This window comes from Topomyia yanbarensis, unplaced genomic scaffold, assembly GCF_030247195.1.
Source record: "Topomyia yanbarensis strain Yona2022 unplaced genomic scaffold, ASM3024719v1 HiC_scaffold_177, whole genome shotgun sequence".
Taxonomy (NCBI): domain Eukaryota; kingdom Metazoa; phylum Arthropoda; class Insecta; order Diptera; family Culicidae; genus Topomyia; species Topomyia yanbarensis.
The window spans coordinates 47,537-73,973 of NW_026683357.1; the positions used below are offsets into that span (position 1 = coordinate 47,537).

General features: G+C 39.0%; 1 protein-coding gene across 1 annotated transcript in view; it reads right to left on the reverse strand.

The window, feature by feature from the left end:
- The window catches only part of LOC131694872 (serine/threonine-protein kinase 26), a 65,585-nt gene extending 44,263 nt beyond the window's left edge, over positions 1–21,322 (reverse strand). Inside the window, exon 1 of the mRNA XM_058983392.1 lies at positions 20,663–21,322. The gene's annotated coding sequence lies outside the window, so the exon portion shown is untranslated. The remainder of the gene's footprint in view (positions 1–20,662) is intronic.
- Positions 21,323–26,437: the final 5,115 nt, after the last annotated feature.

Genomic DNA, 26,437 nt, shown 5'->3' on the forward strand with positions numbered 1-26,437 from the left:
GTAATTTCAGCCAATATCTCAACACGTGGCACTGCTAAAAATGTCAATGTAATGCAATATTACGTCCACAAGCTAAAGGTAAAAGCAGATTTGCATACATACAAGCTTCAAAACTTCCCAAAGCGCGATGCAGGTCTACACACCGTTGCCGAGACCTGAACCAGGACGCTCTACAATGAGCCTTTGAATAACATAAGAGATTTGGTACTACATTCACTGTGTTTCGATAATTTCGGGTTCGACCTTGATCCAGAAAAGTATATTCCTCACATTTTTGGAATTTGATCTGAATTTCAATCTTCTAAAGTTGGTTTTATTTTGTTTACTTTCAATAGTAATATAAAACCTAAGAACGGTGCAATTGATCTCTGAAGCTTACATATCTATCCTCCACTACTTTCGGTTATGCACTTAAAGTGCTTGTGTTGACTTACAGATCTATGGTCGGTCCGAAAACTTTAAAAACGAATTCCTCAATTCTGTATTATAGGTGAAACGCACAAAAACCAGAGGTTACCGCGAGAGCCTTCTTTGATCCACTCAACATTGAAACACACGGTAAAAACACCGCTGCGCGAAGGCTCATTTTGATTGGCGTATGTTGCGATATGCACTGTAGACTGCAATTCACCTGCGCAGAATGCCATTTATGGCCATTCCGTGCACCACCACCGACTGCCGTAGACAGCAAGATGACCAATAAATGGTTGTAATTAATTACAGTGATCTCTACTTCAGTGATTTGTGATGACAGCTAAACAGTACATTCCTTATAGATCTAACTGTCGGCCCTGCCGATGCTTGGAATGCGTTAAAAAATCATGTCTACACCCGACCAGGAGAAAATAACTGGGCAATAACCCGAGCATACTATTTTTTGGTATTCATACCAAAACTTGGTATTGATTGATTATTATACCTCATTGAGGTATTAAGCAGTTATTGGAGAAACATTTTTCAATACCAGCTTAATACCTCAATGAGGTATAATACTTTATTTTAGTATTATTTATGTATCCCAGTGATTTTTTCAAATACCAAATCAATACCTTATTGAATACCTCCATAGAGTGAATTTTGTTACTGGAAGGTTGAAAGATGTTTTATTATTATTCAGGTATTATAATAACTCGTTTTATTATCAAATAGTTATTTGTAGAACATATCTGTGTTATTTGTTTTGGTATTTTACCTCTTATGTAGAGCTCATTAATACCATATTGTGGTAAACAGTCGTTGGTATTGATACCTAAATTTAGTATTCCGCAGTTATTTTCTTCTGCTCGGGCACAGATACTTGCGAGGAAAACTCGAAATGTCTCTGACGTTTAGATAATCCAGACGAAATAGGGTGAGGTGCCTATTTTAACACCAATAGCAACAATGTCGCTTTATTGTGTTGATTGCGCGACCTACTATCGTTAAAATACGTTTAAACTGGAATCAATATTTTTATTTCGGTCCCATGAATCCGTATAAAAACAACAGTAGTGTGCATATTGGATATAAACGAAATGAAAAAAACGAATTGAGAGAACCAGTTTTCACTCTTTCATTGAAACAGTGCCGTTGAGCAAAGATAGCAGAGACTACTCTAACAACTAACCTCAAAAGAGTTAGGTAGCACCAGGAATAGGACAAAAATGGGCTCAGCACCCTAGTTCTAAAGCGACAAAAAACGTAGAATAAAATGATCAGATTCCATTATTTAAGCAGATTTAATTTTTAACTCGTCTATGACCGAGACACTCGACAGAGACGTTCCTACTCTATGGTGTCGGTGATGGTGGTCGCTTGAATATGGAGTCATAAAAACAAATGTCAGAAAAAAACAGTCCTATGCTCTATGCTATTTGGTTTCACAAAATGTAATGAAAGAATAACTGCCATACGTAAGAAATTATGAAATAATTGAAAACGGAATATCTTATTCAGATTTTTCGATATTTTTGATTGGTATTTTAAGGATCTAAATCAAGCGTCAAAATAGTCGAAAAGTCGTCCAATTCGTTTGCGATATTAGATGGATTGACGCAGGGTGATGCACTCTCTAATCTATTGACATAAAAATCTGATGTACGAGGAAACGAAACCATCATCACGAGATCGCACATGCTTCTTGGTTTCGTGGACAACACTGACATGATTGGCGTTGATCACAAAGCAGTGAAAGAGGCATTTATGCCTTTTAAAACGAAGGCTGCGAAAATCGGACTGACAATAAACTGACAAGACAAAGTACATGCTTCGTCGATGAATTGATATATCTGGGAATACTAATGGCATGTGATAACGATATTAGCTGCATGGTAAAATACTGTGTTACGGCTGCGAATAGGACTTCCTATGATTTGCGTAGTCGGCTAACGTCTGTAGAAAGCCACCAATGTATGTTGTTACTGTTCAAACATGCCGGATGGGGCAAAATCATGCAACAAAAGTTTTATTTGTATGTCTTTTTAAATGAGTATACGAAATCAAGTCTTTGTAATATTAATCTTCTATGACTGGAGCATACAGCGAAAACAGATAACTTGGGATGATTTAATATATACTTTTTCGTTTATTTATTTTCAATCCTTACATAGCCGTTTCCGGAGAGCTGGAATCTCTCGAAGAATTTGAGCAAAGAATAGACCTGCTGGGTACCTGTCGTAAGAGACGACTAACAACAGCAGGTGTCCCGGAGTTGATATATCTCTTCGTGCCGGAGGCCGAGGTTAAAAATTTGAACTGTACCCTTTCTCTGGATAGTGCATCTCTATGGAAATGGGTATTTATTTATTCGCAGACCGTGGGATTGCAGTTATGGGCATGTCCCAAGTTCAGCTTCTCTGATCCGATGATGGTGTTTATAATATAACGTGTTTGGACTCTTCCGGATGTTGTACAAAACTGTCAAAAGACAACTTTTCAGTTTTCTGAACTATAAATTAATTTCCAGTATGAATGTACAGCACACCATCGCAGTTGGGTTGTGGAAATACACAACAACTACAATCTATATAGATTTTTGTTTCACGGAATCGCACGCGTTGTTGGAATACACATGTACATGATCAGTCCACTTGTTGATTAATAACGGATCGTTGCTTAAATAGCAGGTCCATCCTGGCTCGTTCTTCTCGGAAGCAAACGAGCGCAATTTTTTGCATAGTACCAGGCGTTTGGCTGTCATCACAAAAGACGGTTTTGCTTTAATATTCCTCATCAGCAAACATGAACTTCTGCACTTACTACCAAGATATCACTCGGTACCAGCCAGTTGTTTAAGCGTGCACACAAGACGTGTGACTTTAAGCATTTTTGTGTATAACTAGCATTAAGTGGGTGTTAGTTACTGACGAAAAGAGTCCAAAACACTAAAACAGATTTTCTCGCCCGTGTCTTTTGTCACCTTTTTTTGAGTGAGCTTTGGCTGTGCAACTATTTATTCCGTTTTTATTTTGTTGCAAATAAGTAGTAGTACTCATTTCATTATTTTATCATCAAAGTGGCACATATTTTGTCGCATGCAATTTTGAATTTTTGTTGATTTGATGGCATTGTAAGGGAGAACGAATCCGCCGGGTGATGCCAATTTGGTGCTTGTTTCACCAACTAGGGAATCAATCCACGGGACATGCGGTGTGCGGGACGACGCATGGTCTTGGCTAACTAGAGTGATGACTTTATTCATGAATGGTGGTTAAGAATTAACCATTCTCAAGAGGGATTGAATGCCTGTTATCGATTTCTCTCAGTCATATCAGAGCAGCGTGCACTCAGTGCACAAGCGCGACGGCCGGAAGGTTGACAAAAGCCCCTCTTACTACGAAACCATTATACATGTGCAATTCCATATATCTACAAGAATAGTAGCTGACACAAGAAAAATTAAGACACGCACAAATATCAATTGTATAAGATTCTGCATTTTATTCAAAAATTAGCACCGACACGAAAGAAACTACAAAAAATTCTTCACGTGATAGAAAAGTAAACGTAACCGATTTTGTTAAAAAAATTAACTTAAAATATAGTCAATGTTTCTCATAGTCGACTATCCGTAGTTCAAGTTGCTTATTTGGCCAATCGTATTAATAGAACAAATGATAAATTTTCCTAATTGTCGGCAGCCGGCACCCCCGAGAAATTATTGCATGATAACGCTATTGGCACACTTACTAACAGCATGCTCTTCCTTAACAACTAACCCTTTCTGTGATACATGTGAATATGCAGAGGATTCCTCAGTCTCTAGCAGAGACATGTATCGGACTAACATTCCTTCCTTTCCCAGATCTGCATTCGGACCTGGCCGGCGTTGATATTAATCAGCATGCAGGAATCAATACTGATTGTACAATGTGGCTCATCGTCAGTTCCAAGTATGTTGTTCCAATGAACATTTTGTAATCTCAATTGGTTCTGGTCAATAACGAAGTAGCAATTATGGGCAATCTTTCATACTCTTAGACTACACTCTTATTTATTTTCAATCCTTACAATTCCAATTTGGTTGTGACTGCAAGTAACATTTCCCTTTTTTGAAATATCTCAATAAACAGGAGGCAGAGTTTATGAAGGTGGGTAACTTTCATTGTACTAAATTGAGCTCCACTATGGTGGCACATATCAGTCGGAAAAAGGTGCACCAATTTTGTATTAAATTTCGGAATCGATTCTTAGTCCCACCAGGAGTACTTGCACCAAATTTGAAGAAAATCGGACAAGTCTAACTACCGGATAAAGCGCGTGCAGTTTGTATGGGATTTCTCGATAATTCACATAGCGAAAACCGAGTAGCTCGCAGAAGAACACACTCGAGCTTCTCTTCAAGGCAGTAAGAATGAAGTACTCTAGTTCTGCTTGTAAGTTTTATTAATATGATCGAATCCCAATATTTAGCGATTTGCGGGAAATTCAGTAACAAAATTGTTTTACTAGATAGATTATCGACCGGTTTGCTGTTCAAAGCCCCAACAAACGTAGTAATTAAAACCTTGTGTGTAGCTTCGCAACTGACACTGGATGTTGCTTTGGAGGTGTAGCTTTTGTACTTCCTAGTATTGCCGGATCAACAGCATTCATTTGGCAATCGTTTTTGATTCAGTTTATAATATTGTTTACTATAAGTTGAAATTTCCGTCGTTAAGTGGTTTCTGGGCATAGTTTTCCGCAGTGAGCGGCCTGTTGATAGAACTGACACGTAGGGAATTGATATTAATATAGAAAAAGCATTTTCAGTGTAACGGTGGTGCCTACTGTTTTACATTGTCGAGTCAAATAGGAGGGACTTCGTCAGTCTAAACTGATTCTCGCCACAAACACATAAACATTGCTGATGAGACCATCATCAAAGCGGATTTTAAGCAGTTGCCGGGAAAGGAATATTTCACGGGTAATGATAACTTTTCTGAGGGTAACCGTTTTAAACGGAAGAAGCTGCCGAAATTCGTTTCGAACAACCTGATTTGGCAGGCAATATGCACTTGTAAACCATTCGAACCCAAAGGCACCATGAACAGTGGAATTTTCAAACAATATGTGCATTTAGAAGTTGTGGGTGAAATTCAGAATTCGAATACGGTAAACATTTTTTTCTTATTTTTTACTTTTTGGCGACATTTAATTAGCTAGAGATTACTGAATAGGAAAAGCTATGAAAATTTAGAGCCATAGTACTTACCATGAGAACCGATATCGGTTCTCATTTTAAAAAGGGACAAATCAGTTTTTGCCGTGAGACATGTTTGTAGACTTGAGCGATGCTGCCTAAGCTCGATTCCTGCCAACAATAGACAAAAGACTAGTCCGTAAGATTATAAGCCTGTTTCTTATAACCCTGCCATTTCTAGTTTTCCGATGTGTTTATTTCTCATCCTTGCTCTCACTTGAGTACTATGGCTCTAAGCTTTCCTACTCAGTAATCTCTAGCTAATTGAATGTCGTTAAAAATTTAGAATTTTTTTTTCTTTTTCACACAAAAAGTAATATGTATCACTAGTTTCAAATTATCCAGTGAATGATTATATTTATCGCTAGTGCACGAAAAGGATTTAAGGTTTCCGTACTGGTTTGATAGTTGTTTTGTTTCATGAAATTTTACAAAAGATATGATTGAGGAAAGTTGGCATTGAATCAAGAAAATCTTTTGCTTGACTGTCTTCACGAAACAAAATTTAGGAAACTTGCTGCCGAATATGGAATATAGAATTGGTATTGGAGTCAAAAGGCGGAGGTGTTGAGCCGAACAAATGCTTGTTAGGGTCAACTAGTTTACAGAATTTTTGAAAAGCCACCCAAAACATTCTATCCGTGCAGCAGCCGAGATGAAAAGATTGGCAAATAAACTGCAAATAATTCATTAAATTCGGAGATGTAGCCGAAAGGTAATTTGCATGAATATACTACCATTCCTTTATTGGCAGTATTTATAGCACTCAGTCATCTGTCAAAAACTTTATTGAGCAAAAACATTCTAGCACATTCTAATTTTTTTTAACCGAATGTGTTATAAAACGTAGAACATTGTGTTAGTGCTTTTCCTAACCGAAACCTATATGTGCGAAACAACAAAGACAATTGTATTGCATCACGATACTGAGATAAAACTATTGGAGATACTATTATTATCGTCCTTAAGTGTTGAAACGGAATAAAAAAATGATAAAATAGTATATCTAAAAGTGGACTATCCGGAGTTTTATCCAAGCAAATTTTTTCAAATTAATTCAACAAATCTTTTAAAACTTCTGATGATGCGTCTGCCAAAAATATAGATTTATAATAACACTATTGGCAGGATTTTCAGAATAGCAACGTTTCGCTAATTAGGGTGAATTCAGATGCAAAATCGAAAAACCTTTCCTTCACAACTGTAGATGTGCAGAGGTATACTCGGTCTCTAGTAATAACGAATGGTACATTCATATTCCCTTCCTACCGCATATTTTTTATAAACGTGGTCGGCGCCATTATTCACTGTTCAAAGTGTAGAACTTTCGAATAGTGCACATTGAGGATGAAAAACTACTCCAGGGATTCGTAAAATTTCACCTGTTGTGGTTCCTCGCGTAGTAGCACCTACAAAGTGTGTTTGCGATCGAAAACCAGGAACGAACAAACATTTTATGTAATCGAACTCAGCTTCGTTGAAAAGAGTGGTACGATTTTCCAAATTCAAAGTTAGTGGGCTCCGGCTGGATTTTTGAGGAGGAATGGATTTCCAGGTCCGGATTTACATAATATGAAACCCGGCCATCTCAGTCCCCAAAACTTGAATTTTTCAAATTTTAGTGACTATAATTTTAAAGGAAAACGACGAGCGTATGTTTTTGGGTTCGGTAATAGAAAAAATATGTTTAGCTCCGGTGAATTTGAAGCAAAACTTCTCGTTCTATCAAACTATAAGTTATGGCTTAGGAACGATCTCGCATACCGTAGAGCAAAAGTTTCTGATTCGAAACATGCCCCCTCATCAACATTCGAAGCACCTGCGATCAAATACATTCTCTAAGTGCTTAGCGGAGGAAAGCGGTTGCTGCAAAACAGAACAACACTCATGAAACAACTCGAATACGAATGCAACACCAATACATACGAGCAAGACCCCCTCCTTGCATGGGGGAATACAAAACTGCACATAAAACAGGTAGCTGCTCCAATGCCAATTTTGAACTGGAGTATTCAAAGTAGAATTTCGCTCCGTTCGCCGTCAAACACGCTCCAGCCAGGCGTAACGCCCCACACCGACCACCTCTGACTGGCTGCTGACTGACTGACTGACTTTCCCGGTACGGCATTACCTGACTACTACTGACTGGTCCGTTTTCGAACCCAACCCGGATCCCTCCCACAGCCACCCCACACTTCACACGTATAAGCGGCAGCGGAGAAAAACAACAAAACAGGTTGAAATCATTCACCGGCTTTCATCTCCCACAACCCACTGACTACCCTCCTGCTGGGACTGCTGTCATGCTGAGTCGGCAATCACCAGCTGAGCGAGGAGGATCAGGAATGCAAGAAGGACGGTGCGCGGTGCAACCTGTTGCCGAGGAAGGGTATGTGGAAATTGTTGTTTACTCGTTTGAAACGCAGCTCAACGGCGAATTCATAATTCATTCGAATTGGGTTTTTGGCGATTTGCTGTGAACACCATGTGTGCGTTTTGAAAAATGATCAGTCAATAAACCCATTATTGCGTGAAAACGTAGACCAATCGTGAAAAACATCCGGCACTCGAAGGTCTATGGCGCAGATGTCCATTCAAGGAAAAGCTGCTATTCTCAGAAAATTTAGTTTCCATTTGTAAGAGTAATGCCACTAGGTGCCGATAGTTTTAAATTTCTAGATAAGGTCAATAGACAAGGTTAGTAGTTCAATTTTAACAACGTAGTTGTGGAAAAATAATCTATCAATTCTAAGATACTACAAGCTATGCTCTATTTCCAAGCAGTTTGAATAATTTAATGTACGTTAGCAGCAAACGCTGGAAGCTAAAAACTATGGCGACACATCATCGTACCCCGTCGCATAGATCAATCGCAAACATATTGCGCATGAAGTATCGTGCTGGACCACCTCTAGTAAACCCTCGGAGAGATCGCAAGGCATAATGGTGCAACAAGTGCTGAAGATTATATCACTCGTGAGTAGCACAAACTACGAACTAGATGTATATCACAGGCATTTTATTGAATGAAAAGATCTTCGAACCAACAATTTTCAGCCATTTTATAATGACTTTTCCAATCAGTCTAGTGCAGGGCCGGAGGAGCCGCTCGAGTTTACAAAGAACTAAAAGCGATGGTCCGCCGGCTATGGGGTATTTCACATCAACGAAATCAGCGATGACTGAAACCTATAATTGGTTTTGTTGGTGCAATGTGCTAGCAATTAACATTAGAATTGGTTGTTTCAAACAAATTTTACTTAAATTGATTCCGTTTAACAAGTTTGACTAGCGCCTTCACTTGATTTTCACGACTCTAAGACGCACACCAAGTAAGCAAACAGGTAGCAATACCCGACGATTGGAAATCAAAAGTCGTCGATCTCATGCGATATTTGGCGGGTTTCTTCGTGAGTCAAAGACCAAGGTCTTTTGAACACTGCTTTTTTTCTTTCTCGCAAAGTCGTTAATGCCGAACGGAGAGAGAGAAAGTAGGTTATAATTTTTGTTGGAACCTGGGTCTTTTCTCTTTCTTTGCTTTTTTTTCTTATCCATTTACTCAACACATCCAAACACTACGGATTGCTAGTAAATATGGTCACTCTTGATTTTCTGCGCCCACAACCGACCACGAGCGCTTCGAAAGCTATCACCCATTAATGCGTTAATACATATTCATTTCGATAGTTGATAGTAAAACCACCTTCAGTATTTCTGTGCCTGACCAGACCACATCATGTTGGCGTCGCGCCGCTCGTTTGAAAAATGCAGGCGAGTGACATGAGCTAGACGCGGCGCACAGGGGAGCATTTTGCCAAAAAAGTGAGTCAAAACTGTAAAATTTAAATTCTCAATCCTCTATAATCCATTGTTTTTCTGGATACTTAGGCTTTTTTGCGTTAATGCATATTATCAGAACACTTGAAGTTTGAGCAAAAGATTTCTGCATTGTATGTGATTTTACCGGGATTATTTTGGGTACAGTAAGAGAGCTACGGTTAAAATTGTTTCGAAACGACGTTTTTGAAACAAGCCAGCATACTGACAAATCATTACCATGATCATGATGTCCCGGCTGCACTACCGTGAGGTCCCGGCAGTGCAGCCGGGACATCACGGCAGTGCAGCCAGGCGAGCATGACGGGTTAATGAGGGGAAGTATGTGGGGGAAGCCATGCAAAGCATATGGGATCTTCCGTGAAGCCAGTTTATATTCATGATTACCAGTTTTGCAACTTTTGTCTGTGCATGTCTGCGTGTAAAGAGTTTGTACTGTCAATCTGGTGCTAAATCATTGCCAGATTCTGATGAGGCGATATCACAACGCAACCTATGAACAATGTTACCACTACAGTTCGTATGCACACAAATAGAAATACAATTTAAACACATAAGAAAAGTACATAGCACACCTTAAATTAATTACTTCGGATGCATCTGTTTCAATTCGTTTAGCCAGTTTTTTGAATCGAATATTTCACTGTGCTTCGAAATGAATGTGACATCTTCACTGTTAGGTCCTCAGAGTTAGATAGACGTGTGACCTTCAGCGACAGCGGCTTGTTCCAATAGAAAACAGTTAACCTTACTGACTCGTTTGTGTGTGGACACCAAGGTTTTGAATGTAGGACAACCAATGTTGCACAAACTTTTCAGTCTGTATAATAGTTTTAATGATTTGCAAAATCTACAAACAAGTGCCTAGTCAGCTGTGAAAACGGGTCAAATTGGTCCCAAAACCAATATTAATATTAATGTATTCAAGGATGGAAATGTTGAGGATATCTGAGAATTGATGATATTTTATGTCTTATCAAAACACAACGTTGATCCATTTTTCAGATATTGTGTAAACCGAAAATGCCCCTACAAACAATATATTATACTCGGACTGTGTTATCCGATAGGGTTGCCGACTCTGGTGCGGCTTTGCAACAGAGATTTTTACAGACCTGGGGGTAGGTTTATACGCTAAATTCTATAACTCGTCAGGGTTACCCTGATTGGAAATTACCAAAATCGATTTATATTTACCGTAGAGTGCTGTATTTTTGGCAAATCACAATGCGCACCATTCTTCTGTATTGTTCACATTAGACTTTAAATTTTTCTCGTTTATTAACAGCTTTGTTGTTTTAGTTAGGTGCAGAATTTTGCTGCCTTGGCCAACCGCAAAGAATCGAACGGCACCAGCCACTCTCGCTGTGGAGCATTAGCTGAACGAGCATTGTTGTTCTCCGCAGCAAACAGGAAAAGGAAAGTGAAGCAGGAATCGTCTAGGAAGCACATTGCGTTATCTTCCAGGATTATTAGCAGGTACAAAAATTCGGTTATTCGTCATCACTGTTATGTTCCAGAAAAGGAACAATGATCACCTCCCTATCTGACAGTTAAAGATCGTTACAGGAGCTACCAACGTTAACACCGGAAGAACTCGTTTGATATTGAGACCTGATCGTTTGGATTAGACCACCCAACAGTGCTTTGGTAGAATTTTGAGTGGCTTACTGTAAAAATTCAATTTCAGCTAATAACGGAATAGCAGAGGTGTAATAATGTGGATATGTTTTACATTTCACTTCGTTCATTTACGAAATCCGAAATACTTGGTAGCCGCATATTTGAAATTAAAAGTCAGTCGGGCAAAATAAATCTTAATTCAAGAGGTATTGAAGCACTATTTACATTTTTTAAATATATTACAATAAAACAAATAAATTTAGTGCTCAAAAAGCGCCAACACGTCGTCTCGCCAGACCCGGAGTCTCCGGATGAAAAAAATAAACTCTCAATGTAGCTATCAATGTTTCTCGAAAGTAGAGTATACATACAATAATCTGCCTACAAAAATATGGGAAATATCTAAAATTCGTTTCCGTTTTTGACAATGTAGTGTATTCTGTGCTACACTCATTCAAACTTGGGTGTAATCAGTGTATCTCTTTTTTGTTTTATTTTTGCGCTACATCGGTGTAGCACAAGGTAAAAAAATGGTATTAGAGTCGGCATTAACTTAATCTTCACTTAGAGATTAATGATGGGAAGAAGACTTTCAAATCTAGTCCTATTAATATATCCTTTTGTTTCAATGAACATCCCGTCTTAACTGTTCACATTTGAATATTTTTCATGTCATAAAGTTAAATGACACTAACCTAATCATGGTTGGTACACTGAAAGAATATATTCGTAAATCTAATAAACGAACAGATTTCCTAAAGATTTTTTTAAATATGCGAATTTTTCGTATATAAGATGAATCACGCGTAGTTCTATGGAGACGCATTTATTTTAATTAAGAGGTTTTCGTAAAAATCCGCGAAACGACTTTCGTTGGCTTATTACGAATCTGCTTCACTAATCAAACGAATTGTTTGATAACAGTTTAACATTCTTTCTATTATTCACGAGCATCGTTCGTAATATGAACGATTCTTTTCGAAGAATCCCTATAATAGTTATTTTTTCGAGAGTTATCCTACTGAAGCTGTAGAGCTAGGGTCTTGGAAGGGCTTTCCATCAGAATGACTCACTACGATTGCAAACGAAACGGAAAATGTCACCCCTAAAACACTGCTTAAGACCAATTGCAGCTGGCCGAGATTCTGAATGTGATATTCATTGTACGGTTCGCTCGGTGTGCGAGCGTATTGACATCACAATCGCGTGTATCATCGCAAAAAGCTTGAGCATTCGTACGTTAACGTGTACGATCGCGTGGATGATTGTATATCGCGTGTGATAGCGTATATGTAACTTCGTGTGTAGAAATTCGATGATGTCTCGATGAGACAATTGCATTCTATTAGAATTTCGTCACGCTGTGATGACCGGGAATGGATTAATCACGTGCTAGTCTTTTTTTTTACAATGGAGAAGACCTTTACGTCCTAGCCCAGTACACGTGCTATTGGTAGGGTCCAATCTACCACACGGGGTGCACTGGGGGCGTGTCAGGCTCGAATGGTGACCAGCCATTAATACCGACTAAACTCCATTGGGCTCCGCCATCATTCCTCCCAGGAACTACCTCTCGGTATTACTTCTGGGGGGATGGCTGTACTAAATGTACTCATTCACTCTCACTCACGCGTTCATACATCCTGTATGAGGCTTACTTGGGTGCTCTCTCAATCGCACTTTGATTCACTCTCAAACACTCCCACATGAGGCTGACTTTTGTGCTCACCTTTTACGTTCCATGCGAGGCTGACTTGTGTGCTCACCTTACTCATTCCTTGCTAGGCTTACTTTTGTGCTCGCCCCACCCATACCATGTGAGGCTGACTTGGGTGCTCACCCTATCACCTGATTCACTCTCGATCGTGCCACTCTATTGTACCTCTGTCACACCCCCTGGCATCCCATGTGGGACATTTTTCTTAGGCCCCACTTCTGACATACCATGCGAGGCTGACTTGTGTGCTCACCTTCTTCATTCCTTGCTAGGTTACTTTTGTGCTAGCCTCTACCATACCATGTGAGGCTGACTTTTGTGCTCACCCTTAACATGCCGTGTGAGACTGACTTGGATGCTCACCCTTTCACTCCTCTGCCACGCCATGAGGTATCGATAGCTAAGTCCCAACATACTACGCTACGACCCTCCCGTCTTGGCATGAGGCAGTTCACTTATACGCCTATACACTCACTCTTCTGTCTTGCTTCGGGGTGGCTGGGTTTACCCCTTACGCGGTTGCCATTCGCTGCGTTAAACCTGCCTCGGCATGAACAGACCATTCACTCCCTTTTTGCGCTTGGCCTTTTTCGCTCCAGCTAACCAATCACTAGTTAACCGTGCCCGTGCTAGTCTAGTCTAGTCTAATCTACACATACACAACCAATACATGTAGGGATCCTAGAAAATTGCAGACGTGGTATGCGACACCATCATTGCAGCGACCAGGCCAACTTTGCAATGTACAAAATGAAGATCATTCAACATTATCCGGCAATCAAATTATTCATTTAATGAAGAATTTAATCAAATAAATATTTTAAACCTTGAATAAAGAAGAAACGACGATAACCGTACCAACCGTTTCAATTTAATGTAGGATTAATAAATCGTTGGGCTGGCTCAGAGAATTAATGCCGCTCCTTTCATCCTATGTTCCTGAGATGGGACAGATGACTCACGTGTGTCGTACCTTAATTTATCCAATCCGATCTTCCCGAATGAATCGAATCAAATGAACAAATTGAACAAAAGTGACCAATCAACCTAGGAAGGATTATGCATTATTCTTTCATATACGCCAGTTCTGTATCCATTACCGAACCCAGCTGTCACAAATACTATGATGAACACATACAGAGATAGATATACGGCTAATGCATAGCAATTGTACACAAGTTATTAATTCACTAACATTAATAGGTTTCTACTTTTACATTTCGTTAATTAATTAGCCTGTGCAGGATGTCGAAGTCGACCGATCAATCGACACACAATGACCTCCACTGCGTCCATCAACACCACCATTGAGCGGTGGAACAATGTTTGCAAACACGGCCCACAGCAAAAATAATCCACGTCGACCCGCGAGTCGGCCACACCAGCGCGCACAGGCTGGGGATTGATCGTTAGTGGGTGCGGAGTACGAAAAAATACAAAACATAAACAAGCCACATAAGTCCTCTCAGTCTCCTCGATGCACCACTATCGAGGCATAATGCAATATCTATCTTAAAGTTATTGTCTGTTCTTTAAAACTGATGCACGAAATATGCTTGATGATGTTTGCAATACCGGCAAACCAATCAACCTAAGGGAGGGAAGTTCATGCAAGAAGTTCAAATAATAGAATATCCATCCTTACATCCCTCTCTTACATACCCTTCGTTAATCCAGAACCGGTTATCTGACCTAACCAATAAGTATAGGTAATAAATCTTGAATAATTTCCTGATCATTGATGAGTAGATTATTTCGTTGAAATCGGAAGAAAATTGAGCAAACTAAGAGTAACAAATTATCCGTCAACGTACATATCCTGGTCATTCGAAGTTGTTTATTGATAATTACCGGCGCTGGCCAGGCCCGAACGTAGATCGCAGCAGGATAGGGAAGGAATGTTAGTCCGACACATGTTTTTACTAGAGATACAGGGTGCGCTAACTGGATGTATCCTTTTTCAACATTGAACAACTTTGCCATTTTTCAGCCGATTTTCACAACAAACAAAAACTTTAAAACTTTAGGATATTTTATAACATTTATTAGAAATCAGGTTTAAAATACCAAAAACCAGCTCTTTTGCGGGCATTTTTCATGACATTAAACAGCATTTCGGGCTCAATCGCAGCAATTTCAGCTCGTATGATTGCTTTGAGTTCGTCAAGGTTGCTAGCATAAACTTTATTTTTCAAGTAACCCCACAGAAAAAAGTCTGGTACCGTTAAATCCCGAGAACGAGGAGGTCATTCCAAATCACCATTTTTTGAGACAACGCGTCCTGAGAATTTGCTCTACAAGAACTGGATTGTAGCGGCTGCGGTGTGAGAAGATGCCTCGTCTTGGTGAAAATAGAAGTTTTTCAGATCTTTTTTCTGCATTTGTGGACAGACAAAGTGCGCCAAAATCCTACAGTAGCGTGCCCCGTCGATGATCTCTCCCTCTTTGAAAAAAAAATAAGCACCGATTTCAGCGCGTTCTTTTGGTGTAAATCGACTCCTAGCAAAAATTGCACTAAATGACGTTTCAGAATTGTGTTTATCTGTCAAAATCGGCTGGATAATGGCGGAGTTGTTCATTGTTGAAATAGGATACATCCAGATGGCGCACCCTGTATATACTACTGCGCACTCCACAAGTATTAAAAGAGCAGCGAGATTGTTGGTAAGGATAGGGATTGGAAATTGAAAACCTGTGATTACTGAATTACAACAGGTTCGACAGTTTTGCGAGACTTTTTCAAATGAAGAGCAGTAGTAAACTGATGTTCTAGCCAACACACCGTGATCCATAATGACCATTTTTCAGGAATTTTAATTTGCTTTTGTTTGTTCTTCAATATACTCTTTTTATTTAAATTCCTAACAAAATTGAAATTTAATTGAATTTGTTTCTATACTATCGAAATGTGTGCACATGCCATTTATCTATCGGACATACTTTTGAAACAGGATCTTAAATTCAATCCTCAATTTATCATTCGGGTACGTGATAGTTATGTTTACGTATCCGCTTATTAACTATCAAAAACATGGCACGAAGCTTAACAATCGTCAACCAACCAACGCATGAAAGACTGTTGGGTCAAGTCAAAAGATGCAAATTCTTTAAGGTTGCACAGAGAAAGCGCAAAATTCGCAAACGAAAAAAGCAGTTTTTTTCCACACCGTATGTCAGATCTTCATAAAAATCAATCAGCGTATGTAGAATGTTGTTACAGTACTGCTGATTGATTTTTATGAAGATCTGACATACGGTGTGGAAAAAAACTGCTTTTTTCGTTTGCGAATTTTGCGCTTTCTCTGTGCAACCTTAACGATGATTCAACACGTACAGTAAAAAAGTCCCGTATCATCTTCGACCTTCCTTGCTTTCTCTTCCCTACCCCTCCCTAAATCATCGCTATCGAGCTCGCTAAACTGCCCAAACTACGTGTTTGTTGCGATTTCGATAGGACCCTACGCCGCGCAATGATCAGGTGGTCCATCCCGTTCGCCTTTTAGTATTTTATTGGTGGATAATTGAAAATATATAGACTAATAAAAAGCCCGTTTGTTAATTTGCGATACCCGACCGATGAACCGCATGCAAAAAGCGCGATGACAAATCGCGAAATTTCTCACCTCAAACCGGTGGTTGATTATGAATAGGGCAAACAACGCCACCCGATATGATGAGACGGAATTCGTGGTCTGTAGGTGTGTTGGAGGGATATTTTTACTGAACATTCCATATCAAATATGTACCATACGTGCGGTCGCGACAATGAAATAGCCTTGCTGCGTCAGCTGAAGCAAGCAACAGGAGAAGAAGGAGGTACATTACAAGGGGATTCGAAAACCGGCAAGACAAGCGGGCTCGGCTTTCTTATAAAATAATCCACTTGTAGAATGACCGGTGTGATCGTCTTATTGCTGCGCAATTTTTGCAATCATAAAATCACGTTTTTGCGAGTTATGATGAAACAGCAGACTAAAATCAATTGTTTCAATGGTCAAGTAAGCTTGTCGGGGTATGTTTTTGAATGATCAACACGCAACCGGATCGGTCTTTGCGGTGATCAATATTTCAAGCGGGCCAGAGTTATTTTTCGCGCTTTGCTGTGTTTGTTTTAACAGTATTTGCGAGTTGTTAAATCGTATTGAATTTGGTTGGTTAATAACGAATTGTTCGGTAAGGTTCGGGTGAAATAGATAATAGGTATTATGCGCTTTAATTAAGTTCAATTCAGTTTCAGTGATATTAAAAAAACTTAAATTCGTCGGAAAAATTAGTTCACTTGTATTAAATGTCATGTAATAATAAAAAGCATTTGAAAAAGCTAAATTTATCGATATTTTTAAGATCTAGAACGACATGATTACATATATATTTTTTTGCGCTTCAAGAAATAACTATTTTGCAACATTATCTCGAATCGAACAACTGACGGAAAGGAAATCGTCTGACACATGCACCGTTCGAACAGACGAACGCGCAAATTTCGAACCACATGCATTCTGTGAAACTGCAAACTACGTCAAACAAGTGAAACTCTTAAGCAGATTATTAGAATAGAGCAACATCCGTCAGCTTCAACACAAACCAGGCCGTTTACTCTACGCCTCGGCAACTTCCAAATCCGCGCGCGTATAATGCTCCCAAAACCAAACACCTGTCGAACCGATGGCAAAAAGCACAGTTACTCAGGCTTCGATTTTTCGAGTTTAATTTCTCTTTCAGATATAATGGTTCTGCAATTATTGCGCTCAACGAAATTAGAAACCTTGCTGAGCGACGACCGACTCTTTTCTCACCAACTGACTGAGTGACTGCATTAGCGCAAATGGTGGAAATTTCTTCACCCGGAGAAAACCCAGCGAAACTGGTAGAAAAAACTAACAATATGCAAAATTATTGTTTTTTTTGGCGACGAAATCGGCTACAGTGAATATGAAAAAGTTGAACAAATTGCTTACTTTTCCATTGCCATCATCAGCTGCAAAGGCACAACACATATGACGTTAAGAGTACAGAGTTTCTGTACAGTACAGAGGGTTTGTCGAAAAATTTCTTCATTCAGATAATTAGCAGGACACTGATGACTTATGAGCATGTTAATAACAAAAAAGTTAACTTTGAATGTCGGAATATATGGAATGAACTATAATATTTCAAATGTTTATTAATTATTGCATAATAGTTTATTTTTCATGCTTCATAATACAAATAATTTATTGAAACGCTAGTCTATTTTACACCACATTATTCCAAGGATCCTATTAGATCCCGCTATGATTTGTATATGTATCGATTGGGTATTTCTTGCTGAACATCAAAAAACTAAATTTAGCTGCTACTACCTGCTACTCTACAAACCATAGCCCCTTAAAGTTAGCCCAAAAAACCAAAAAAAACAGACATATGTACATCCCAAAAACGAAGAGATAGCGAGTTGGCCTATTCCGCAAAAAGGTGTGTTTTGAAAGCATCTACAACTTTCTAGAACATCGAGAAACTGTAAAAAATCAAATAAAAAAGTTACAATGAAAAAACACTTTTTAAGGGGGTATTCCGACATGTACTTCAATTTCACCCAATAACTATGGGGTATATACACAGATAAAAAAAATAACTTTGCAAGTTGTTGCCAAAATTGATAGTCATGTATGGAAAGCTTGTAGACGAAATGATTTTATTAAACTTGGCTGAAGTAGCGAAATGGCTATCTGTTAAGCGAAAAAAGTTATTGGGTGAAATTGAAGTACATGTCTTAAATAAAATTTTATATTAAACTACTTAAAAAATAAAGAAACCTTTCCGAAGACATCAAAGTGCCATAACCAATAGGTTCGTCGCAAATATCAATGTCCGGCTTTTTTCGATTCCGTTCCACTGTGCGGCGCCGGCCAGGCCCGAACGTAGATCGCGGAAGGAAAGGGAAGGAATAGTTAGTCCGATACTTGCTTTTGCTAGAGGCCGTATATACTACTGCGCACTTCACAAGTATCACAGGAAGAGAATATTTTTGTTAGAAAGAGTATAGAAGTTGGATCTACTTCTTCTTTACCGACGCCAGAGATGTGACTTCACGTCTGGACTAGATATCGATCCACCAAACTCATAGACCGGGGACCAACGGCTTTACTTCCCTTCCGAAGGAAGACGTGACCACAGATTTTTTCACCTCAGAAAAATCTGAACGACCTCGGCTGGAATTGAACCCAGGCAAATTGGAATGAGCGGCGGTCACGCTTACCACTCAACCATCGGCGCAGTCAAAATAATCTGTATTTTTCCTGAAATAAAACTATAAACTGTAATTTTCTAATTTTCCCAACTAAAATCGAAGTGCGTGAGGGTCAAAAATGATCCAAATACTGTGAAATTTGACATCTTGGTTCAGTATGAAAGGAGAGGGCCTATAGGAATAAAAAATAAATCTTTGCAATGCCTTATCATGCGATAAGAAGAGTTGTATTCTTGCTCAAATAACAATTGAAGAAAGTGATCTGCTTGGAAATTTAAGTTCCCTTGCACCTAGTGTTGAGCAAAGCAATTTCATGTTCCATATGAAATCAATAGGATTTGCTATAGGAACGAAAATTAACAATTTCTCCACTACTTGCATATATGTTCTTAAAATGGTGCAGGCAGTTTTAAATACAAAATATTGTTAAAAGGCAACCATCACCGTTTTCTATCAAAAAAGATCGAAAGCTTCGTTATATTAATATCGCCGTTGATCTTTTTATCGATTTGTTTTAACAAAAGATTTACTTAAGTATACGACTATTGGCACGTCGACCAAAGTTTCTAATGATCCACAGATAAAATTTAGATAGAAAAAACACCGTCTATATTAGACTGCTCTTTGGAATCTCATGTTCTTTTCAAGTGCTTCAAAATTAACTCATGCTACAGCACTTACCGCTTAAGTTCTAAATTCTTAGGTGACAAATGAAATTTGTAACTCTTGAAATTTAATCTACTGACAATAAAGTCCAAGAAATCACCATCAATAGCGAGTTACATGGTGGACCCGTTGAACTGTGACCCAAAAAATGCTGTAATTTCCAATTTGAAATTAATTGTCATAAAAATTGTGCAAACATTTACATTTTACAAATTTATTCTAAAATTTCAAAATGCCCACTTATAGTACGAATGATGGAGTTAAGTTGGACGAAAAACTAGTCACAAACTGCACGATTGCAGATGCACATTTTTTCAAACTACTACTATAGGGACACTACCAATATCATATAATGCACTATGGTTCGAGAAACGAAATGCTTGTTAACATGGACTTTATTGGGGGCTCACAATAGCCACCTATATATTCCGGCCCAAATATAACGCTATCACACTGTTACGTTTGAATTCAATCGTGAATAAAAAAAAAATCAAGACACTGTCATGCAATTTTGTTAGGTTAGGTTCGAGCTTTGGGTTAGCTCAGTTGTTGGGTTATGTTCAAGAGCTGTTACAGTATGATGTTGGTTGCAGTTCAATTGGGTCACCATGTAATTATTATCATTTGTTATTACAACAGTTTTTGCTCGAGATACAAATGAATCATTGCCGCACTCAAAAACAATAAGCTAACCCAAGAGTCTGCCGATGACGGTCTACCCTGGCCATGTAAAAAAAAACTTTGGCTCCGTAGATCTGTGACCGCGAAGCCAGAAAACCAGAAACAATGGAACATTTCAGCATGACCGAACCCCAGCAACAACGGTAGCAACAGCATAGGCGTGATATTCAGAGCAAAAATTAATCGTAGCGGGTATCGTTTATGGCGAGACGACCATAAAACAAAACTTTTCTTCGGTATATTTACATACATTTCCACTCTCCAGGGTGTGTTGTTTTTTTTTCCTTCTCGGCTTTTGCTACTACTGCTACTGCTACTGCTCGTGGTCGTTTCACTGTTTCATGTCAGCGAATTCACTACTATCAACTATCACTTTTATCAGCTCGAATATATTTCATTCCTATGTTGCACTGTCGAACTCATGAAACACGATGGAAGCGACTTATTGTTTTCCAACCAAGCTACCGAGAACAATGAATTTCGCTGTTTTCAATAGGATCTATAGTAATGGCGCGGCAAACCGGCGAAGATCCGCTAGGTTCAATCACTATACGGCATAAATCTTTCCCACGATTATCTCGTGTGTTGCTGGGCTCTCGGACCGTACGGTATCTCACGCGGTTAGTTCAATCCACTCTCGGGATCGTCCCTCGTCAGCTATTGAACACTATCGCCGAGTACAGATCAACACAAAATTCTTAGCTTCACGCCAGTCAGAAACATTCCAATAAGTGAATCTTCCCACTCCTATCCAATCAGAAATCAGAGAAAAATGTCAATCGCTCAGAATACTAATCGATTCGTACACACCTAGAAATCTGACAAAAAACATGGGGGAAGGTCTTGACGGTTTTACCGAGTAGATCACGCGCGCGCTTCACATTCCCGTCCCGCTGAACGTTCGGCTCGGAACTGAATCGACAGTCAGCATCGAGCGAATACATATTTTTTCAGTAATTTTACAAAATACACTTTATAATTGGTTATCTCTTTCCAGCGAACGGGGGATTCGATCACTTTTCGGCTACTCCCTCTCATTCGCACTGGTGTTGCCTCGGTGCCGCTTGATAGCTGTTGGCGTCTCTCGCGCTTCGCTTCCAAGGTGGAGCAGTCAGAGACTCGGTGCAGTGGAGATACCTGGCCCCGCGGGCCCCCTTGATTCGTTCGTTCGTTGTTGCTTAGCTTTTCACCATCAGTTTTGACGCGCGCACACGCTCGCCAATGCCGCTGTTGCTGCTGCTGCTACCAGGTGGGGATGGTCAGGTAACTCTGATGGCAAACGAATGCGAGATCGGTGAGGGTTGCTTGCTATATAGCTAATAGATTTGAACTCTATGGATTGAAAAATTTGGATCGACTTTTTTCTCGAAATCTGGAATCAAAATTTCACATTTGTGTAAATAGATCGCTTTCAAAATCAACAAAATGATGAACGCAAGAAGATTAGTATTTCTTCAAGGTAATAAATGTTATAATATAACCCAAATTTCTCAGCGACAAGAACGAAATTCTTTTAATATACATCGTTTATATTTCAGAATGTAAATTTCGAGCGCAAAATTTGAACTGGAGCTCGGCTATAAAAACCTTCAGAATAAAATCCAGGCGACAAAAAATGGGTTCTTAGAAAGTAGTTTTTTAATCGTCTTTTAATCTTGAATGTAACGCTACATGGATTTTTCTGTGAACGAATTATTTGTTATAATTTATTTTTATACTGAAGGGTTATGCTTGCCGATTTTTTCGTGGGAGAGCTTTTTAAGTGCTGTTGAAGCATTTGAATTGAACACTAGAAGTTATTAGTTGCAGCATTGATTTTAACAATAGAAATTTAGAAATCATCCGATTTCTGAATTCCAATATTTTTAAATCCGGTCTTACGAAGCATATTTGGCCTCAAAATTTATATTTGGCCTTTCATTTGAGTCTCAGTTTGTGGCTCGATAATTGTTAATGTAAATTTGTGAGTTTCATGGGCTTCCTTTGAAATAAAAACCAAAATCTAACCAAAGAAAATCCAAAGATAGCAGACGTTTTATCAGACATTCTTCGACGTGATTGATTGAACTTGTAATTACGAAGATTTAACTCTTCAATCCACAACTGCAAATGGCTTGCCACACAATGTACTTTTTTGACAAACTTCGATTGCATTTTAATTATAAATTATCGTACCACGTTGTAATGCGGCATGAGACTCAAGATGCCAACATACTAAGCAAAACCACCAGCATAGCGAGCTGAATGAAATCAGCATTGACGTTCGTGTCGTCATCCATTATTACTCAATCTAACGTGGTTAGTATTTCAACTATTTCAAATGGTTAATATCTCGCTGCTTTCTTCACTCCTTGAATATAAGAATGTGACATTTTAACTTTTAGTCACATCTCGGATTGAACGTTTTGGGTTTTTCTTGATCATTCTGAGCACTGTACTTCACTGTGTCTTGAAGTTGTCGTTCCGTTTACCTCCCGGATCCTTGGTTCCGATCAATAATAACACGACCTTGAACTCGCTTCAAACCGCTCTTTACTGTCAAATGAGGTATTTTGAGTCAAAAAGTGTGTTAATGCAAATACCGGTGATCATAATCATCAGCGAAACCATATGTCGCAAATCCAAGCTCATTAAATTTCCTCAATCAGCCATCAGTGACAAGGTTCCATAGAAGTGGTGACAGCACACCACCTGGAAGACATGCGGGGACACTGAGTTTACTTATCTCTACTTGTCTTAACGATGTGCACAGATATCGGTTGCATTGCATGCAGCGGGTGCTCATGCCCATGCTAACATCCCGAATGTAGTGCTTTATCATAAGTGACGCGGCCTCCTTTGGGAATGAATTTTACAGTAATTTCCCGCAACGCTAATGGAATGTAACCGGTTGCAAGACTACAATTAAGAAGTTTTTTCAAAATATGCTTGAAAAGTTCATATCCTTTTCAAAGTAGAACTGGAATAATTCCATCTTTTCCCAGATTTCTACGTAGCAAAACTTTCAATCGTCCATTCGATCGATTTGGTTGTCACAATTCTACGAATAAATACCTGAATTCTACGAATCTGAACTACCGTGAAAGAACTTGGGGGCAGCTGTCAGTGATGGCTCCGTAAAGCATGGAAAGTGTGTGTCAAAAAGACAAGCAAGTACTATATCTCGGTCAGACGAGTATTCACTATTAGCAGTTCTAATCGAACTGACTGAATCCCTAGCTATTTAATCTACTTGTCTTGAGACATTTGTGCAGAGGCTTTTCCAATCACTTCGCTCAGAGGATATTTCTATATGCTTTGCGAGTCTGACCGAAATGCCTCTGACCCGTCCATGTGTGCAATTACAAGCTCTTTTATATAACTTTTTGAGTCGAACAAGTTCGGTATTCCACCAAGGTATTCTACTAGAAGTAGGTAAAATGGACAAGCCTCTTGGTATGCTGCTACTACGAGTACATTTATTATATCCACGACCTCATCACCGACTCCAAGTAACTTGGAGATTCAACCGTTGGAAAATACCCATGAAACCTAGTCGCCAAGTCCTCTTCGTAGAGGTCCTAATTCGTAAATTTGGGATTACGATATCTAGCGAGACGTTTAAATGATCAAAGATGAAGTACTTATTATCAGATAACGATGGTTCGAGCTTATTTGGTACGAGCCGGTTTGCCAACTCATGCGTAATACCATCAGATCAGAGGGTTACCTCTAACAAGTCTTCTCTGCCAGCTTGTGCAATTGTTGGTCAATATAGGTGTATGTGCAGATTTGCAATACATAAAGTATGTGCAGATTTGTACTACTTACGTATGCCATCAATTCGGTACATGACAAATTGATATCTGAGCTGCTCCAAATTATGTGGTAGGTATTTGCATCAATGCCGAATATAAGAGGAAACCCATTTCTGCCACGGGACCATTCATATATTACGTAACGCTTTTAGGGGGGGTTGAAGGTGGTACAACACAGTGTGACATATAGGGGAGTAAACTAGAACGTTACGTAACACGTTTATACCGAAGCAAAAAAACTAGCTTGATGAATTTGTTACGTAGTAGGGGAGGAGAGTATGGAAAAATTTGTGACAATTTTTACATGGGCGGAGAGGGGAGTCAATTTTGAGCAATTTTTGCGTTACGTAACTTTAGGAATGGTCACCACAGTTTGATACAACCCTTTTGAAATCCTCAGAAGGGTATGGTTCATTATACGGCAAATATTCCAAACAATAGACGTATTCCTTGTTTAAGTTATTAACAGCCATATTAACCGTGACTTTAGAAATATTGCGAGTTGTGAGGTCGAGTATAAGACATGCGTCAACAGAACTAGGCATTTCATGTGGATTTGTCATGCTAATTTTGTTGTAAGCTACGAAGACGGGGTTAAGTAGTTTTCCAATATAGATTATTAGGCCATTGCCTAAAGCTTTATTTAGTTGAATCAGAGATTGTTTTCTCATAGCTTTATAGAAAACTTCCACGTTCGAACCTTTTGTTCTTGTTAGATTAACTCTCATTGTTGAGATAAAATTTAAAATATCTTCAAACGATTGTGTTTTGAAAGATTTTGGTTAAGAAAATTTTGATTTAAAATGACATTTAGAATATTCTAAAAGAAAGTTGTATTTTTGTCTGCAAATAGTAGCAATTTGAAAATTAAGCGCAGAATACTAGTAATTTGCAAATTAAGCACAATGCACATTTATCCGCAGACAGATTTACAGCGTGCCTCACAATACTTTTCACCATATTTTGCTTTTATTTTTTTTAATAAGATAGATTGCACGGCGAACCGACTTCAATTAATTTTTGAAAGCACATATTACGTTGACTATAATAAAAATAAATAGCGATTGCATTGTATTCATTTTTTTATATTGTAACAACATTTAATTAGCAAGGGACTGGAAGGTGAAATATTTTTCAAATATTAAGAACCATAGTACTTAAGGAAGAGCCAGGATTTGAAGTAAGAAAGTTTAGTAAAGTGGAGTAGGGTCAATGAGCAAGCTTAGAGTTTCCCGGCTACTCAACTCTTTGTCTTTTGCAACGCAGGAGTCAGGATCTTTTGGCATTAAATGCGAATCACCTGAGTCTGCGGGTCCGGACAAGCGTAAGGTCACTTTAATGACTTATGCTGTCCCCGTTGTATAATTGTCACTATCAATATATTTGCGCCCATATTTTTATATGTATAACTTCTTGCACCAATGTTAAAGTTATACGGTTATGTGGACTATTCATAAATAGGTAATTATGCATCCATTGATGATCGTTATATACAATCAATAACTGATTAGAAGTAACAAACAACAAAATTTGCATTGCTGACATGATGCGCACTTTCACAATCAGATATTCCTCAAATCAAGTATTCAGCGAAAATAGCTTCAATATACTATCGACAATAAAAACCGATCACGTCACTAACTCAGATTCCCGCCAGATTTCGCCTATTGAACACCCCCAACGATAGGCAACAATACACCGTAGGTAGCGAAACAACACTACGCGCATCGCAGCACATAGTAGTACTATTCGATTTACGCCAACATTCCCCCGGTGCAAACTACAACCAAAACCCAACAGTTCAGCCAGCCGTGGAAAACTGCAATACTAAAAAGGTACAGTAGTATAGAATCACGACCGAACGACTGTGGCCGGGTTGGGCCGAGCCGCGCACGCCGATCTACGAACAACTACGACGCTACGCGAAAGCTCGCGCGATGGTGATGCTTGTGGCGGAGGTTGATGTTGCTTGCGAAGATCGGTATGCACTACTAGGGTAATGAGCCTATGTTTGCTCGGTTCCTATTATCACCCTTCCAATTTGAAGCCATTGGTTAGAGCAAAGTCAGCAATCTTTGTTCAGCGCATTGGCACAAATGACAGCTTGGAATCCAAGTATTCGCTGCGCGCAAGGATATTGAAGACAATATGAATGCATTCCATCGAATATAAACCGAGTAAATAATAGAATAGTGTAGAATCCACCCCAAAAAGGGATGAAAATAGCA